Source organism: Enhydra lutris, unplaced genomic scaffold (assembly GCF_002288905.1).
Source record: "Enhydra lutris kenyoni isolate GAN:26980312 unplaced genomic scaffold, ASM228890v2 scaffoldscaffold23, whole genome shotgun sequence".
In the NCBI taxonomy this organism is placed as follows: Eukaryota; Metazoa; Chordata; class Mammalia; order Carnivora; family Mustelidae; genus Enhydra; species Enhydra lutris.
This window is the reverse complement of record NW_019154107.1, coordinates 19,523,327-19,542,037: the sequence shown is the minus strand read 5'-3', so window position 1 is coordinate 19,542,037 and position 18,711 is coordinate 19,523,327. Positions and strand designations below refer to the sequence as shown.

General features: G+C 38.0%; 1 pseudogene; it reads left to right on the top strand.

The window, feature by feature from the left end:
• The first annotated feature begins 913 nt into the window (after positions 1-913).
• On the top strand, positions 914-4,312 carry LOC111150391 (annotated as a pseudogene).
• Positions 4,313-18,711: the final 14,399 nt, after the last annotated feature.

Sequence of the window (18,711 nt, the reverse complement as noted above, 5' to 3'; positions counted from 1 at the left end):
AGCCCTGTCCTCTTTAAGTACGTGATTCACATAGGCACCAAAAGTTCTTCCTATATGGAACTTTAACCATTTCTGCCCATTTTAACTCTTCTTCCACCTTCTAAAAACCCTTTAATGAGTCTCCATCACCTACAGAACAAAATCAAACTTCCTTAACATATTAAACAAGACATTCATTGTCTGACCCCTACTCATACTCACCACTCCCCATTCCCATCCTGCAATATACCTTACAGCAATATTGCTTATAGTTTCGTAATATCTTTCCAGAAAGTATTCCCTGCCCCCTTTAACTATCCCTGATTATGCATTTCCCCTCTGTGCCTTCCACAATATACTGTACATATTCATTTGTACTTACCCACAGTATAATGACCTATCAATCTCTCTCTCCCACTGGCTTTTTGGGGGAAGACTGTCTTACTCATGTTTTAATTAAGAATCTTACTCTAGGGGGGTACCTGGGTGGCTCAGTGGGTTAAAGCCTCTGCCTTCAGCTCAGGCCATGATCCCAGGGTCCTGGGATCGAGCCCCGTATCGGGCTCTCTGCTCAGCGGGGAGCCTGCTTCCTCCTCTCTCTCTGTCTGCTTCTCTGCCTACTTGTGATCTCTGTCTGTCAAAAAAAAAAAAAAAAAAAGAATCTTACTCTAGGGCACAACTTGACACATGAAAGGTGCTCAACAAATATTTAACGAGTAAATGAAGGAATGAGTGAATAGTGTGGTAAAATACATAAAACATATTTATATAAAATACATAAAACTTGTTTATTAAAACACTCCTCTAATACTCTCACCTCTTAACCTCAAATTATGTAATTTTTTCTTGCTATTAATACATAGGATTAAAAATTACCACTGAAACAAATCCATGTATTTGCGTAGGCTCTTTAAGTAGATTTGATATCGGAGATATGAAGGCAAGATAATAATACGATTAACCTCATTGCCCCATTCAGAAACTTGGGATCCCACTTAGATTTTACACTTTCCTTTACCAGTCAATTACTAAGTCCTGTGTAGTAGTTAATTTTAAGTGTTAACTTGACTGCTGGTGGCAGGGTGTCTAGATACGTGGTTAAACATTATTCTGTGTGAATGTGTGACAGGGTTTCTGAAGGAGATTAGCATTTGAATTGGTAGGCTAAATAAAGCAGATAGTCCTTCCAGATGTGACTGGGCCACATCCGATCCCTTGAAGACCTGAACAGAATAAAAGACTGGGTAAGAAAGAATTCTCTCTCTGCCTGACAGTCTTCAAGCTAGAACATAAGGGTTCTTCTGCCTTTGGACATGACCTGGAAACTACACCGTCTGCTGTTCTGGTTCTCAGGCCTTTGGACTGAGAATGGAACTTCAGGGTACCGCTGACTCTTCAGGGTCTGGACTTCTCAGCCTCCACAGTCACGTGAGGCACTTCCTTGCAATAAATCATATGCACATATGTAGATAGTAAAATGTATATTTTGTATATATGTACATACATACATTTCCATATGTACACATATAGACATATACATATATATAAAATATGTATGTCTATGTCTCCTATTTGTTCTTTCTCTCTAGAGAACCTTGACTAACATATCTATAAATCCTACTACCTAAAGAGCTTTAAAATCTCTCTTTCTCTTTATTTGCAAAAGCTCCAAGGCTGGGAGTGTGCATTTATTTTCACATCTAAACAGTATTTTGGTAAGAAGAGAACTGGGTCTCTTAGATTCTATTTTTCTTTGGTATATACCCATGTACCAAACTTCTAAAATTATGGTTACTCACAGGTTGGGGTTGTTTTTTTTTTTTTTTACTTTATGGATTCATAATTTGGTTTTTTTTTTCCTTTGAAAACCTTTCTACCCTCCCAAATCAGGTCAATTTCTACCTACTCCAATTTCTTCCATGGTTATTGTTCTACTCAGGCTCTTTCCCAAGCTCTATTCAGCTTTGGTAATTCTTATAAAAGTAAAACTAGTATTACATGTTGGATACATAATATCCATCATGTATACCACTGATCAAACAATTCAAAAACTTCAATAGACCTGAAAATTACCACACAAAACCAAGGTTAAGTTTCCAAATATTTTTACAACTATCTTACCATAAAAAGGTACTTACTTGGTACCTTTTTAGAAAAAGTACTTATTTAGTCAAAAGTACATGCTAAATTATTAACCTCTGTAATAAAAATATTCTGGCATAAAGGATAGCTTATGTAAACCAACTGAATACACATCACACATTAAAGGTAATTTCGATCACTACTGGAGCCACCAAAATAGCAACATGCTGGTCTCAATTTCTTTTTTTTTTTTTTTCAGATTTTATTTATTCATTTGACAGAGAGAGAGCAAAAGAGGGAACACAAGCAGGGGGAGTGGGAGAGGGAGAAGCAGGCTTCCCGCTGGGCAGGGAGCCCAATGCGAGACTCAATCCCAGGACCCTGGGATCGTGACCTTAACTGAAGGCAGACGCTTAACGACTGAGCCACCTAGGCTCCCCTGGTCTGAATATCTTACTGGAAAGCATTATGTATCTCCTGGTTGTAAAGAGAATTCTAAATATAAATTCTGACAACTGAAAGCATATACCAAACCTTCAGAAGGGTAAAAGTAGATGAAGATCTACTCTGCTTTATATCATTTTCTGAAACGTTTTAATTCAAACATGTTATCAAATGATATTCAAAAATCTTTCTACCTAAAAGAACTCCTCTAAAGATATTTTGAGCAAATAATTATTCCCTAAAATACATAAACAGAATACAGTGATATCTTTTAAATTTACATTTGCCAAGTTTTCTCTAAATAAGAAATAGAGTAGAACAGGTGTTAACAGAAAGTCACACCAGCATATAACTTATCTAAGAGCAAGAGGATGACCAAAACCATAACTGATATTTCTTTAACTAGAGAGAAGGGGAAAAGCAAGAGAAAGATATATGTAACTCAATCTACTTAGAGAAGTGTTCTAATATTTTTTTGAAGTTCCAACCTCATTAAAATGGCATTCCTTGAAGATTCAAAATAGGCATTGAGTGAAGACTTCGTAAAAACTCAAAAAAAGTTGGGATCATTAATAATCAATAGTCTAAAATAGTAATAAAAAAATCACAGCTCATATTTTTACTTTTTTTTTTTACAACAGATATTCTTTTCTCATGATCTATACATAAGACCAGTCATAAAATTGATTTCCATGCTCTAATCATTCAATGTACCATCTATACAACAGGATGGATCCAGGGTAGAATTAAAAATCTACCACAGTTCACATGTAATTAGGATATTAAACAGCAAAGAATAAATGATAAACCAAATACTACATTTTTGTTTTCTTTCCATTTTTTTTCAAGTATAACTAACATACAGTGTGATGTTAGTTTCAGGTGTACAACAGAATGATTCAACAATTCTATACATTTCTCAGTGCTCACCAAGAGAAGTGTACTCTTGCCCTTTCCCATCTTGCAAGGTGGCCAGTGAGAAAGTTGAGAATTCAGATGCTAAGGAGAAGAAACCTGAAGCCAAGAAGACTGATGCTGGTGGCAAGGTTAAGAAGGGTAACTCCAAGGCTAAAATGCCAAGAAGTAGCAGGCCCTACTTGCAGCCCAACCCTGTCCCAGTTAGAGGAATTGGCAGGTTTTCCCCATCAGCTATGAATTCTAGAAAGGCCATGTACAAGACAAAGTATTCAGGAGCTAAATCCAGGAATAATCCAGTGTTCGCTGCTGTCACAAAACCTGTGACAAGAATGGTGGAACCTGAGTGGTTAAACTTCACAAAATGCCAAGGTTTGATCCTACTCAAGTTGTGTCTGGAAAGCTGTTGATCGCCGGCAAAAAGACCGCCCCGTTAGCACGTGGGAAAACTGGAAATGGCATCACTCCTGGGGCCAGTGTGATCATCCTGACTGGGCGCCACAGAGGCAAACGGGTAGTTTTCCAGAAGCCCCTGAGCAGGGGCGTGCGGCTTGCGATCGGACCTCTGGCTGCAGCCGAGCTCCTCCGTGCGGAACACAACACAAATCTGTCATTGCCACCTCCACCAAAGTTGTATCGGGGCTGTGAAGATCCACAAACTTCTCACTGACCCTTCTCACTTCAAGAAGATGCAGAAACCCAGACACCGGGAAAGTGAGATCTTCCTCACAGGGAAAGAGAAAAAAGAGATTACAGAGCAGGGCAAGGTTGATCCCAAATCTGCAGTCTAGCAAATCTTGCCCAAAATAAAAGCTCTCCCTCAGCTCCAGGGCTGCTGTGCTCTGTGTTTCCTCTCCCAAATGGAGTTTATCCTCACAAACTGGTGGTCTAAATTTCTTACAAAGAACCTAATTAAATAACTGATCCATTAAAAAAAAAGTATACTCCTAATTCCCTTTACCTACTTTACACCCATCCCCCGCCCCCTCCCCTCTGGCAACCACCAGTTCTCTCTCTGTATTTAGGAGTCTGGGGGCACCTGGGTGGCTCAGTGGGTTAAAACCTCTGCCTTCTGTTCATGTCATGATCCCAGGGTCCTGGGATGGAGCCCCACATTGGGCTCTCTGCTCAGTGGGGAGCCTGCTTCCTCCTCTCTCTGCCTGCCTCTGCCTACTTGTGATCTCTGTCAAATAAATAAATAAAATCTTTTTAAAAAAAGAGTCTGGGGTTTGTTTATTTATCTCTTTGGTATTCTTTGTTCATTTGTTTTATTCCTTAAATTCCACATGAGTGAAGTCATCCCTTTTTAATGCTGAACTCAAGATCCCTCCAGGCTCAATTATAAGGGCAAAATGTGTACTAGGCGTTCCCTCTTAGTTTTTTTCTTCTCTTTGTTCTTAAGGCACTGTTTCTTCCCTAGTGCCCAACAACCCTCCTTCAACATGATGATCATTTTTTTATTTTGCCTCCTTCCTAATCTACCCCCTAACTGCAATCAGAATGTACCAATCTTGCCCAGCCCTTGCAAGGTCTGACAAATTAAGATTATTAAGGCTGAAATATTAATGACGTAAGGATCTCCTTCCAGATTGATCAATGAGGAATGCTTTGGGCAGCAAGTAACAGCAATACCAGCAATGACAGAAGCAACAACAACAATAAAAAACTACAGTAACATGAACTACTTAAGGTAGAGCAGTATCAAGTTGGTTGGTGGCTTACCCATGTCACCAAATATCTAGGCTCTTACTATTGTTATGTTTGACCATACTTAGCATATGGAATTTGGCCCATTGGCTGGTTGCTTCATGACTGCAAGATAGCTTTCCCAGTTCCAAGCAACACAATAAAAAGAAAACATTTGAATGTGGGATGTGATAGAAATGAAATCAAAACAGACTTTCTCCTCATGTACCTTGTTCCTTTTATGAGAAGACACAAACTTTTCATGAGCCCCAGAAAAATTTCCCTTTTATTTCATTAGACAAGGGAGTATAGGAAAGTGAGTCTCAGGCTTTTTCAGCTTCTATAGTGGAGGGGAGCGGGAAAAGAAAGGAATCGGCAGTGGTTTCTAGGAAGCAAACTAAATGTGGCTGCCACACCAGAGGCTACGCTTGAGACTAAACAGAGATTGGAAGGGTTTACATAACAAAAAGGAGCAGCAACAACTAAATTAAAGCTGCGATGGTTTGCGAATCTCTCTTTCCTACCCAACTGTAGATTTTAGGTGGATAGAGGCTGTCTTATTCATGTTATTTCTGCTTCAGAAATTTAATAAATATTCATGGAACAAATGAAGATAAAACATGAAAATCTCCTCAAATGAATTCCACAGGAATTCACTTCATGCTCCACAACGCCAATATACCCAGCCTTCACAGGACATTTTAATCTGAAAAAAAAATGTACCAAGATTCCTGTATGAATTTGAGAAGAGGACAGGTATTTTATAAAGTATTGCCAGGCTGAGAAGTGATTAACCTAGGGAATCAACATTTAGACAAAATGATATATTAAACTAACGCAGAGAATGGATTTCAGGAATGATTTTGTACTCTAAAATTCCAGAAGAATAACTAATATTCATAGAAACAAGAGCTGCTCGTGTTTTACTTCTTGTCCTTATTTTTTTTAAAGATTTATTTATGTGTGAGAGAGAAAATGTGAGTGGGGGGAGGGGCAGAGAGAGAGGGAGAAGGAGAGAATCTCCAGCAGACTCCCCGCTGAGTATGGAGTCCAACGCAGGACTCAATCTCACAACCCTGAGATCATGCCCTGAGCTGAAACCAAGAGTCAGACGCTCAACCAACTGAGCCACCCCAGGGCCCCACTTCTTGTTCTTGTTAACCTTTACTACTCTGTTACATGATTTTCATTATCATTATTGTTTCTTATACTGCTTGATAATAAGATAAAATTGGAAGAAATTACTCAAGATTTAAATGAAATAAGTTCAAGAAAATAAAACTGAAACCTCTTGGAGTAAGGCCTGTCCACTTAAGAAATGTTTCTTCAGTCGAAAAAAAAAATGAAACTATGTAGAAGGAAATTTGGAACTGTGTGTGTTTGGACTTAAACTGACTGGGTCGTTTGGTACCCTGACCTAGTTTGAAAATCTTTTCAAGTTTCAGAAAAATGAATACAAGGTAGAATGGAAACAGAGAAGAAAATTAAAGTTTTCAAATTAAAGTGTTAATGATTAAATAGTTCATCTTATTTAATCATAACATTCTATGGAGGCAGCTATTATTATCCTTACTTGTAGTAAAAAACCTGAATAAAGAATTCATAAAAAACTTGACTAAGGTTACAAGATGGAAAAATCAAAATCTACACCAAAGTCTGCCTACCAAATCTATGTATCTTTCACTTCTACTAAACAGGGAAAACGTAACCATCACACATACCCAAAATAGGTGTATTCCTCAGAAGGGTTCTATAAAACAAAAAAGATGTAAAGCCCAGTTAAAATGGTAGCAGTTCTCTGAAGGAAATAAGAAATGTCCTATCATGCACAGAGCAATCACAGAGCAGTTCACAAAGCAATCACAAATAAAACTAACTGAGCAGAGATTACCAAAAAAAAGGGGGGGGTGAACCATGTAATAGGAAGACAGTTAATTTAGTCCCTAAAAAGTGAAGGAGATGGAAGATACAGTGAAATAAGGGTGGAAGTGAAGGGAAGAAGGAAGTAGGACAAAAGAGGGGTCAGGGCAATGGAGTGAATAAGAGAATGGCTGGGCAGGAAAAAAGCCATTAGAAAATTCCAACAAGCAAAAGGTACTTTTGGCAGAAGACCTTGTGTCACAATGACCGAGATGAAATCATTTGCAGTAAGAAAGAAGAGATCAATTTTCTACTAACAAAAGTAATTCTTCCCTATTGTATGTCTTCTGAGAGCATTCCTAATAGGCCAAATATCAGAGAGAATCTGAGGCTGCAAGGATTCTCCTGGTTGAATTTCTTACATTTCTCCCACATTCAATTATCAGGTACTGCTGTCACTAACATAACTTTTCTGGAGATAATCATTTCACCTCTGCCAGTCATCCCTCAAGTAAGTCCATGGGTCCAGCAGTTTACTGTTTGATTGTTTAATCCTTAATATCCCTGAATCTGATCTTAACCTGTTTGTAGTTCTCAGCACTTATACCAACAGTGGTCTTATTCTAGCTATGATTTTTGATGTTTCTGATTTTATCATTCCCTTTATTCTGAACCTGAGCCAGCTGACACTGACTCATGCGTATGTTATACCTATAAATCTTTAAAACTCAAATTGACATATCCCAATAATAGGTTTCTTGATGTGAACTCAGGAGGCAAAAATTAGTTTACTGTTAGAGTAAGTAAACATACTATAACAGGATGTAGATGAGAGTTTAAGCCACCAGGTTGAAGACACACTCTAAGTTTATTAAACCACCTGTAAGCCAACTACATTGGAGGCCAGTCTCCTCCCTTCAGGCCTACTGAAGGATGCTAGGAAAGATAGATTATTCCCTATACTGCCAATAGGGAAGACATTAATTTCTGAAATGAAATGAATCTTCTTTCCCAGGAATGCAAAGTAAGATGAGAATTATGGAATCTGGCAAAGATATCATAATGGTACTATTTGATCTGTGGGAAAGAAATTTTAACACAATTGAGGGACAGTTGACTTTAAAATAAAGCTACATCATATTATTACTTTCCCTGAATTAAAAATACTCAACAAGGGGCACCTGGGTGGCTCAGTGGGTTGAAGCCTCTGCATTCAGCTCAGGTCATGATCCCAGGGTCCTGGGATAGAGCCCCGCATCCGGCTCTCTGCTCAGCGGGGAGCCTGCTTCCCTTCCTCTCTTTCTGCCTGCCTCTCTGCCTACTTGTGATCTCTGTCTGTTAAATAAATAAATTTAAAAAAAATACTCAACAAACTTTTTTCAGGAAATAAAATGGTAAATTTTAAAATCATGTAATTCATATCCACATCAATTTAGAATTCTTTTAAAGACAGAAATACCTACTTATAGCATACAAAATGGATTTTAAAAGAAAGATTGTCACAAGAGACAAAGGATACTGCATAATGATAAAGGGAACAATCCAATAAAAGGATATACCAAATACAAATATTTGTGCACCCAATATGTGGGCACTTAAATATACAAAGCAACCCGTAACAGACATAAAGGAAGAAATTGACAGTGATACAATAACAGTAGGACTTTAACACTGCACTTATGGATACATCATCCAGAAAGAAAATCAACATGGAAACGGTGGCTTTCAATGACATATTGGACCAGATGGACCTGATAGAAATATTCAGAACATTCCATCTAAAAACAGCAGAATATACATCCATTTCAAGTGCACATAGCATATTCTCTGGAACAAATCCCATGTTAAGCCACAAAACAACTCAGCAAAATGAAAAAAGACTGAAATCATATCATGCATCTACTCTGACCACAATAGTGTGGAACTGAAAATCAATCATAAGATAAAAATCTGGAAAGAACACAAATACATGGGGAGTAAATAACAAGCTACTAAACAATGAATGGGACAACCAAGAAATTACAGAAAAGGTTAAAAAATATGTAGAAAAATAAATATAACAAAATGGTCCCAAATCTTTGGGAGACAGCAAAAGTTATCCTAAGAGGGAAAATTATAGCAGTACAGACCTACCCCAAGAAACAAACAAAATCTCAAACAACCTAACCTTACACCTAAATGAGCTAGAAAAAGAACAAATAAAACCCACAACCAGTAGAAGGAAAGAAATAATAAAGATTAGAGCAGAAATAGAGGCCAAAAAAAGAAAAAAACCCAAATAGAACAGATCAATGAAACAAGGAAATGGTTATTTGAAAAGATCAGAAAAATTGAAAAACCTTTAGCCAGACTCATCAAGTTAAAAATAGAGGACTAAAATAAACAGAATCTGAAATGAAGGAGGAGAAATAACAACTGACATCACAGAAATACAAAGGATTATAAGATAACATTATGAAAAATTATATGCTAACAATTGGACAATCTAGAGGAAATGGTAAATTCCTAGAAACATATAACCTAGCAAAACTGAAACAGGAAGAAATAGAAAAATTTGAACAGATGGGTCACCAGCAAGGAGACTGAATCGGTAATAAAAAAAACTCCCAACAAAAAGAATCTAGGACCAGATGACTTCACAGGTGAATTTTAAAGAAAGTTTTAAACTTTCTATGAAACTTTTAAAGAAGAGTTATTACCTGTTCTTTCTCTAGCTATTCCAAAAAATAAATAAAATTAAATGAGGAAGGTAAGCTTCCAAATTCATTCTCTGAGGCCAGCCTTACTCTGATACAATGCCAAAAAACAAAAACCAAAAAAACAAAAAAGAGAGAGAGAGAGAGACTTATAGGCCAGTATCTCTGATGAACATAGATGCAAAAATCCTCAACAAAATATCAGCAAACTGAATCCACCGATGCATTTAAAAAATCTTTCACCACGATCAAGTGGGATTTATTCCAGGGCATTCCGACATTTAAAAATCGATCAACATGATACCTCACATTAACAAGAGGAAGGATAAAAACCTTATGATCATCTCAATAAATGCAGAAAAAGCATTCAATATAAAAACTCTCAACAAAGTAGATTTAAGGGAACATACCTCAACATAATAAAGGCCATGTATGAAAAACCCACAACATACTTAAAACTCAATGGGGAAAAACAAAGAGCTTTCCCCCAAAGATCAGGAACAAAACAAGGATGTCCACTCTTACCACTTTTATTAAACATAGTCCTGGAAATTATCCACAACGGTCAGACAATGAGTTTTTGTAAGTATATTGTTGATTGCACAGGGATCATCAGACAACAAAATGTTAATCAGTTATTGTCAAATACCAAAGGTCAAATTTCTTTTTTATTTTATTTATTTGACAGAGAGAGAAAGAGAGAATGTGAGTGCACAAGCACGGGGAGTGGGAGAGGGAGAAGCAGGCCCCCCGCTGAGCAGAAAGCCCAATGTAAGATTCGATTCCAGAACCCTGGGATCATGACCTGACCTAAAGGCAGATGCCCAACTGATTGAGCCACCCAGTGCCCCAAAGGTCGAATTTCAATCAAAATCATCTCTAGCCTCTTTTTCTAGATAAATATTTTTCAACAGGGACATCTTTTCTTAAGTAGGGTAGATCTGTGACAGAATTTTTATTTTCTAAATTTTAATTACAGTATAGTTTACGAGCAGTGTTATGTTAGTTTCAGGCATACAATATAGCGATTCCACAGTTCTGACTGGCTTACCTTCAAATATGGTGAATACATAGGGTGGGGACAAAGGAGATTTGGTCAGGGCTTAGCCCAGGGCCACATACAACTAACTCATGACTGAACATCACACAACTCCAAAATTCCTCAGCTCTGTCAGGCCATGGAACATTTCTCTCTCAGACTCCCATCTACCCACTCTCATTCTACTTACAAGGAACAGTTATAGTCAACTGTGCATTATGGTCAGAAACATGAGAAAAGCAGGGAACAATTGTGGATGAAAACCATCCAGATCATTGTTTTCTAGACTGTGCTGTGAGGGAGCTCAAGGGGCCTGAAGAGGAGGGAGAATTAAGGGGATGGGTCTGGCCACCCTGCTTCAGGAGGCCCCACTGTGAGTTGGTTTTGTCTTTTTTTTTTTCAAAGATTTTATTTATTTGACAGAGACCACAAGTAGGCAGAGAGGCAGGCAGAGAGTGGGGGGGAGGCAGGTTCCCCATTGAGCAGAGAGCCCGATGCGGGACTCGATCCCAGGACCCTGAGATCATGACCTGAGCCGAAGGCAGAGGCTTAACCCACTGAGCCACCCAGGTGCCCCTGGTTTTGTTTGTCTTTAGGTCTCTGCTTAATCTTATACTGACCAGACTCCTTCAATGAACAAATGAAGAAACACAGACCATGTGGTTTGTTTCAAGACCCCGCCACCACAGAAAAGCAGGGCTAGCACCAGGAATCTGAATTCCAAGCCAGGAGTGCCCTTCCTAATTCACCTTCGTTTTTCTTTTCCAAACTCATGCCCATCCACAGAAACACTCTGGGTGGCAAGTAGCCCTATCGTCTTTCCTTTAACCAATGTGGCGGGAATAAAATTTTTAAAAATGACACAGAAAAGAATACTGACTGCAGCCCCTTATTTCTCTTTAGGGCAATGACCCAAATCACCACAGAGGCAGATAGCTTGTTTGTTAAGAAGAATACTTTGGTGATGGATTTTGACTAGCCTTTGTAATGGTGAACTACAAGGGCCCTTGCACGAAGTTTGAGAGCCAGAAAAGAGAGTTGAATGAGTCTGTGAAACAGAGTAAGAGACATTAAGGCAGCTGAGAGGGAGGCCTGTAGAAAGGGAAGTAGGGATGAGAGCAGGGGAGGAGGGAAGAAAGATACTAAACATAAGCAATATGGAGGCCTAAGGAGAAATTCCTCATGACAGAGCATAGCTGAGGAATTAGGAACATGGCGGTAGGAGAGTCAGTTATGTTTTTGTGGTGTCGGGCTGGGCTGTCACTATTCCCTTCCCTATTATTACCAAGATTTAGAAGTCTGCCACACACAAAAGCCTTTAGCTTTTGTGGTTTTTTTGTTTGTTTGTTTTTTGTTTTGTTATGTTTAAGAGCGAGCAAGCACATGGAAGGTGGGAAGGGGCAGAGAGAGAGGGAGAATCTTAAGCAGGCTCCGCCCTAAGCCCGCTCCAACTCCAGATCCTGAGATCATCACCTGCGCCAAAATCCAGAGTCAGACACTTTAACCGACTGAGGCACGCGGGGGCCCCCAAAGCCTTCTGTTAGTTTTATTTGAGGAAGGAGATGAAGTGAGGCCCAGCCAATAGGGAAATGGAGGGAAGTGACATAGAACGCTGGAGGTGAGTGGATATACAGGGCACCCTTTGGGGAAACCTCCCCCGAACTCTTCTCATCAGTCAAAGTAATTTCCTGCTCATAATGCATTCAAGAACTATGAGGGAAGAACGGCACAGAATGTGTGAAAATTACTTCAACTTTCAGGTACTTGTCAGAAGAAGTGGCATGTAAATCTTGGTGTGACTCATTTAGGTAGGAGGTGACAGCACGTACAATTAGCAGGAGTCTGAAGGGAGGTGTATTTTCCTTTAAAGAGATATATGATCATAAAGAAAAAATGCCATTAAATTTGCATATGTGTTTTATTTAAAATGTTGACATATTATAAACAGCAAGAATGCACTGATGAAAGAATCCATGCTTACATTTGTGAAAGGCCTATTATAAAAATCACTTGTAGAAAAACTCCCACTCAACCCATTCAGATTTATGAATAATGCAATGGGCTCTCTCTGAAGTATTAGAAAATTTTTACTGCTAATGGAGTTTAATGGTAGCTTAGACTTCTCAAAACAGTTAACCTTAACAGCAAGACAATCAAAATCAAAATTACAACAAGGGAAGGGCTAAGATAAAATATAAATTAAAAGGGGTTTTTTTTTTCCTTATGAGTTATTTCAAATAATTGTCTTCCATGAGTAGGAGGCACAACTAAATATGGATTTTAGAAAATTACCTAAAGAAAACATGCTCTAAGTCTATCAATTTCAGTACTTGATGTACCTTAATGTCATTTGTACAGTGGCTCTCACAGCATAGTCCCTGGACCAGCTGGGAACAGATTAGAAAGGCAAATTCTATACATTCTATTCCACCCCAAGAAACCAGCGTCTCTCAGCATGAGGCTCGGTAATATGTCCTATAACAGGCTCTCTTCCCAGTGGCTCTAATGCATGTGGAAGCTTAAGAATCACTGCTTCCGTAGCTTCAGATAAAATGACTCTCAAAGATTCTTCTCATCGTATATAGAAAGACACAGGGCACACGAGCTAAAGACTTTAATGGAACAGAGCCTTTCGGATTACTCAAGGAGTACCTATTATGTCGGGGGAAAAAGCCCATTCGTTTACTTGATAGGGGATAGCAGCATTATTGTACACATAATCAGCTTAATATCATAGGACTGGGTTAGGAACGGGAGACGATGACCCAGAAGTGGCCACGTATTGAAGATAATCACAGACCATTACAAGATCTTACACTCGCCCTTCATTTTTCTGTAGATTATTATCTTTCTCTGGAACATCCTGATCTTCCCATTATCCTGCATGTGAATCATGTTGACTCTCAGCTTTGCCCTGGCTCTCTCTATGCACCTCTATGCTTGTCTCTACGATTCCACCCTTGTTTTTCTCTACCAGTTGCTCAAATTCTTTCTTTCAACAACTATTTCTTGTATATCTATCAAACAAAATAACTGATGAATAAATTAATGAATACATGAATACATTTGCCAGTGCCATCTCGAGTACTTCCTACATGCAAAACTTGAGACTCTCTTCTGAATATCTAAGATAAAGAACAGTTAATATTTACTGAGTGCTTGCCAGGCTCTGGGCTGTGTCCTTTATACATATTATCTCTTTCACTTCTTGTGACAACTCTATGAAATAACTATTGTTAATATTTCATTTATTATTAAGTATCATTTAGGTATTAAGAGGCTGAGATCTGGACACAGCATGGATCTAGTCCTTTGCTCTTCCTCAGTATGTTTGACTGCAATTTTATAGAGTATAATCCTACTCCATTGTAATTCTACCATTCATTCTTCACACACACACACACACACACACACACACACACTTTTTTTTTCCAGAAGAATGGATTCTTTTAGCACTGTTGTTGGAAACGTGGATCCTCAAACAGGAATAACTGAGGCTTTTGCTAAAGAATCAAGTCTTTACAAACATCTTTACACAAACATCACACAACAGAAACAGAGCCACGGAGCTTTAGGTATTACAATTACCAGACAGAGAGGTCTTTTTTTTAGGATAGGGGGTCAATTGAGAGGAAGGTTAGTAGAGAATATTTTCATCTTAGACATTATGGATAAAGAAGAAGGGGAAAAAAAAACTAAGTGATGATATTCAACAATTCTCCCCCAGCTAGGGCTCCTGACCTGACTTACCGTGAATTCTTCTATTTTAGAAGAGCATTATTCTACTACTCTGACATCTGTGATGACTTTGAAGAAACCACAGTTTTGGGGTTTATTTGAATTCGCTGAGTCCCCCTCTGTGATTTATTCTTCCCACTATGGAACTGGCAAATGCGTAGGAGTCTCAGCAATATCTTTTATCGTCATCCTATCAACCGAGATCCACACAGTGAGCACTTAGGTCTTATCCAGATAATTTCAAAAGATAAAAAAAATCCACCAATTTCATATTTAAGATAAAGAATGATCTCCTTTGTCTTAAAAAAGAAATTGTCTTGAAATGCTCTCCTTATTTTAACCCAGAAAGGGCACACATCACTGACCACATCAGCAAAATAATGTTTATCATTAAGATTATTGCTCATTTCACACTTAGAACATAAGCAAGCACCTCGAAGTAACACAACATCCTTGACACTATTTATCATTGTGATAGTGTAATGTTATGACTCTTTGGCCCCATTTGCTCGTGTTACCATCAAAGCTCAGGACAGGGAAGAATTTGTCTTTCTGATATATTGGCTCACTTGCCATGTTTAATCAACCTATCAATTGTAGCCTTATTAGATATGCACAGAGCTGTTATTGCACACTCAGTTCCACTTAAAACTCCTGCCATTGTTCTTTTTCTTCCCCAAGTAACAATTTATCTTCACCTCCTGTATAAACGCTGTTGTGTAGCCCTGTTCTAACCATTAACTCCAAGGAAAACTAGTATCTACTGAAAAGCCCTGGAATTTTTTAAAAAGTGAAAGTTAGAGCCAGACTACAGGAGGATCCATTCTCCCAGTCGATCAAGTACAATGCCTTCTGCACAGGAGAACTGAATTCAAATTTAGAACCTAGACAGAGGTGCCCAACTTTTCACATCAAATGTAGGTTTGGGAATCATAGACCTGTACTATTTTGCCTTCTTTTTTTTTTTTTTTTGAGGTATAATTGACACAAACCATTATGCTAGTTTTAGGTGTACAACATAAGAATTCGATATTTGTATATTTTGTGAAATGCTCATTACGCTAGGTCCAGTTAACATCAGATATAGATCTTAAAATGACTATGTTTATGATGTTAAAAAACATGAAACTGAAATTTTCAGGAGAGAACTGGAAACTGTAAGTTCTACAGCATATTTGAAAAAGAGAGAATTTCTAGAACAGGAAAAAAAATGGCAATAGCCAAAATGAAGAATTCAATACATGAGTATTATCAGACAGATAAAATGGGAGTGAGTTAGTATTCTTGAAGAGAGAGCAGAAGAAACTATTCTAGAAAAAAAAATACAGAAAGACGAAAGGATGAAAAACACGAAGAGATGGTTGAGAGACATAGAGGATACAGTAAGACAATCTTAGCTAATTAAGCTATATAAAGTTGGAGTGTATAAAACTGGTTGCATGAATTAACTAGCTAACCACAAAATTGGTCAAACATCTACTATACCAGATAGCATTCCACAAACTTATGTGCTATGTGACATTGTAACACCTGAAATTGTTTATCCAACTATATTAAAATTTACATTTTATACACTGAAGGCAGAGAGACAAATCTTAGGTAGCTTGCTAATTGACTTTTTCCCGTATAGTAAGGAATAAGCCTTACTTACAGACAAGGATTGTTTCCTATTTCACAATGGTGAGATGCATTGTTACTGTAAGTGATATGAATCAGGTTTAGAAGTAATAAAGTAGAAATAATCAATAAAACTGGATTATATTATATACCATCTTAAATTAGTCTCTAATTGCTTTATCTATGTTAGTACTACTGTATTAAATGAGATTTTCATTCTCTGGCGGAAAAAGATATGTTTTATATTACCCTTCCATACACCAAAGAGTGCTGGAGATATATACTAATAAGGACACAGCAAGTGTTTAGTGACAGATAAAATGTACATATTAATAAAATATTTTATAATTCCTGTTTCTAGAACAGTCAAAAATAGATGGAGCTGTGTTAAAAGGACACAGGAGCTAGCACTAGTCAAATCAGAGACAATCTGAGCATCAAAAATGAATAATGAAAACAAAGGATTCTAACCCACTGAACAAAATAAGACACCATCAGTTTATACTGAGTCTTTAAAATGCAAGTAAGGGACAAGGAGGGAAAGCTTTCTTTACCATAAAATGAAAACTTGCAAATATAAGGGAATATTAGAAGAGCAATATTTAGCAATTTAATGTACTGATAATTTAGGCAAGAATCATAAGTAAATTAGATGCAAGTTTGTTGGAGAACAGAATTAAACTATCTCCACACAAGTTACATATTAATTACAAAGTAAAAAAGGTACATTTATGGGGGAGAAATTAGGTAGACCCTACCTTAACCTAGTGATCAAAGTTAAATCACCATCAAAGGGGACAAACTAATCAACATTTTTGTAGCATTTTTACCACAAGTTGCATTATCAAAGTCTGATCATGAGAAAACATCAGGAAAAACCCAAACGGAAATGTCGGGGTGGGGGGTAAAACTTGCGTATTCTCTTTAAAAATGTCAGTATCATGAAAAACAAAGAAAAGCAAGACTGAGGAACTGTTCCAGCTTCTAGAAGACTAAAGAAACATGATACTGCATACAATAGGGGATCCTGGATAGTAGTCTGAATCTGGGGGGTGGGGTTGGTGGAAAGTGTATCAGGAATGTACAGAGGCTGGAAACATTTTGACCAAATCTCAAGAGCTTATAACAGTGAAAATACTGGAGTCCCACTGCAAATCTTCTGTATCAGAATCTCTAGGGATGGGGTTCAGGAGGAATCTGTGCTTTAACAAGCCCCTGCCAGGTAATTCTGATGCATGCTAACATTTGAGAGGCACTGCTACCAAGGAAAAAATTGGGACCATGGCTGAAATGTGACTATATATAATATTTTATCAAGGATAAATTTCCTGAATTTGATAAATGTTTTGTGGTTCTATTAAAAAAAAAAGAATGTCTTCATTCTTGAGAGAGACATAAGAGAAATTCAGTCAAATGTAAAATATTGGTAAATCTAGGTCAAAGGTACATGAGTACCCATGGTACGATTCTTAACAGTTATTCTACAGGTTTGAGATTTTCAAAACAGATTTTTTTTTAAAGATTTTATTTATTTATTTGACAGACAGAGATCACAAGTAGGCAGAGAGGCAGGCAGAGAGAGAGGTGGGAGGGGGGAGAAGCAGGCTTCCCGCCGAGCAGAGAGCCCGATGTGGGGCTTGATCCCAGGACCCTGGGATCAGACCTGAGCCGAAGGCAGAGGCTTTAACCCACTGAGCCACCCAGGCGCCCCTCAAAACAGATTTATTAAATAGATACAGACATGCACATACATCCACATTCTTTTTTTTTTTTTAATTTACTTATTTATTTGAGAGAGAAAGGAGAGAGCGAGCACAAGTGGGAGCAGCGGGGGGCAGGTGTGGGGAGGAGAAACAGACTGCCTGCCAACCAGGGACCCCAATAAGGGGCTTGATCACAGGACCCTGAGATCATGACCTGACGTGAAGGAAGACATTTCACTGACAGAGCCACCCAGGTGCCCCCATACACCCACATTCTTAGGCATTCACTCTACATACCACCCTCTTGAATCTTCATAAGCAAAATCATATCTGTACCTTTTAACTTTGCAGAAATTAACATTCAGTCTTTCAGTTAGCCAAAAACCCATGCTCAATGCTGCATTTCCACACAGCCACTACACACCACTTATTTTTTAAAGCTATTGCAGACACAACGAGGGTGAGATTATTAAGCTATCCTCTGGTATGAGATAGTGAGAGCAAGCATGACCAATTAGATTCCTTACTAGCTTATTTAAAAAAAAAAAAGTTAAAATATTTTACAAGTGCTGTAACGTATTCTATATCAGAGGCTGGAAAAATATTTCCAAAAAGAACCAGAGAGATGGGGGTCTAGCTCAGTGATAGAGCATTCAACAGCAAAAAGAACCAGAGAGTAAGTACTTTGGGCGTTGTGTGCTATATGATCTGTCACAATCACTCAAATTTGCTGTTGTACCAAAGCAGCTACAAACCGCATATAAACAAATGAGCAGGGCTATAGCACAATTAAACTTTATTCATAAAATCAGGCAGCAGGTTGGATTTGGCCCATAGGCTACATAGATATAGATATAGATATAGATATAGATATAAATTTTGAACAAATGGAAGGGGTTAATGGATCAGGATTACACATGGCTGCTAGCTAAAGAAAACCCTCTGAACAGTG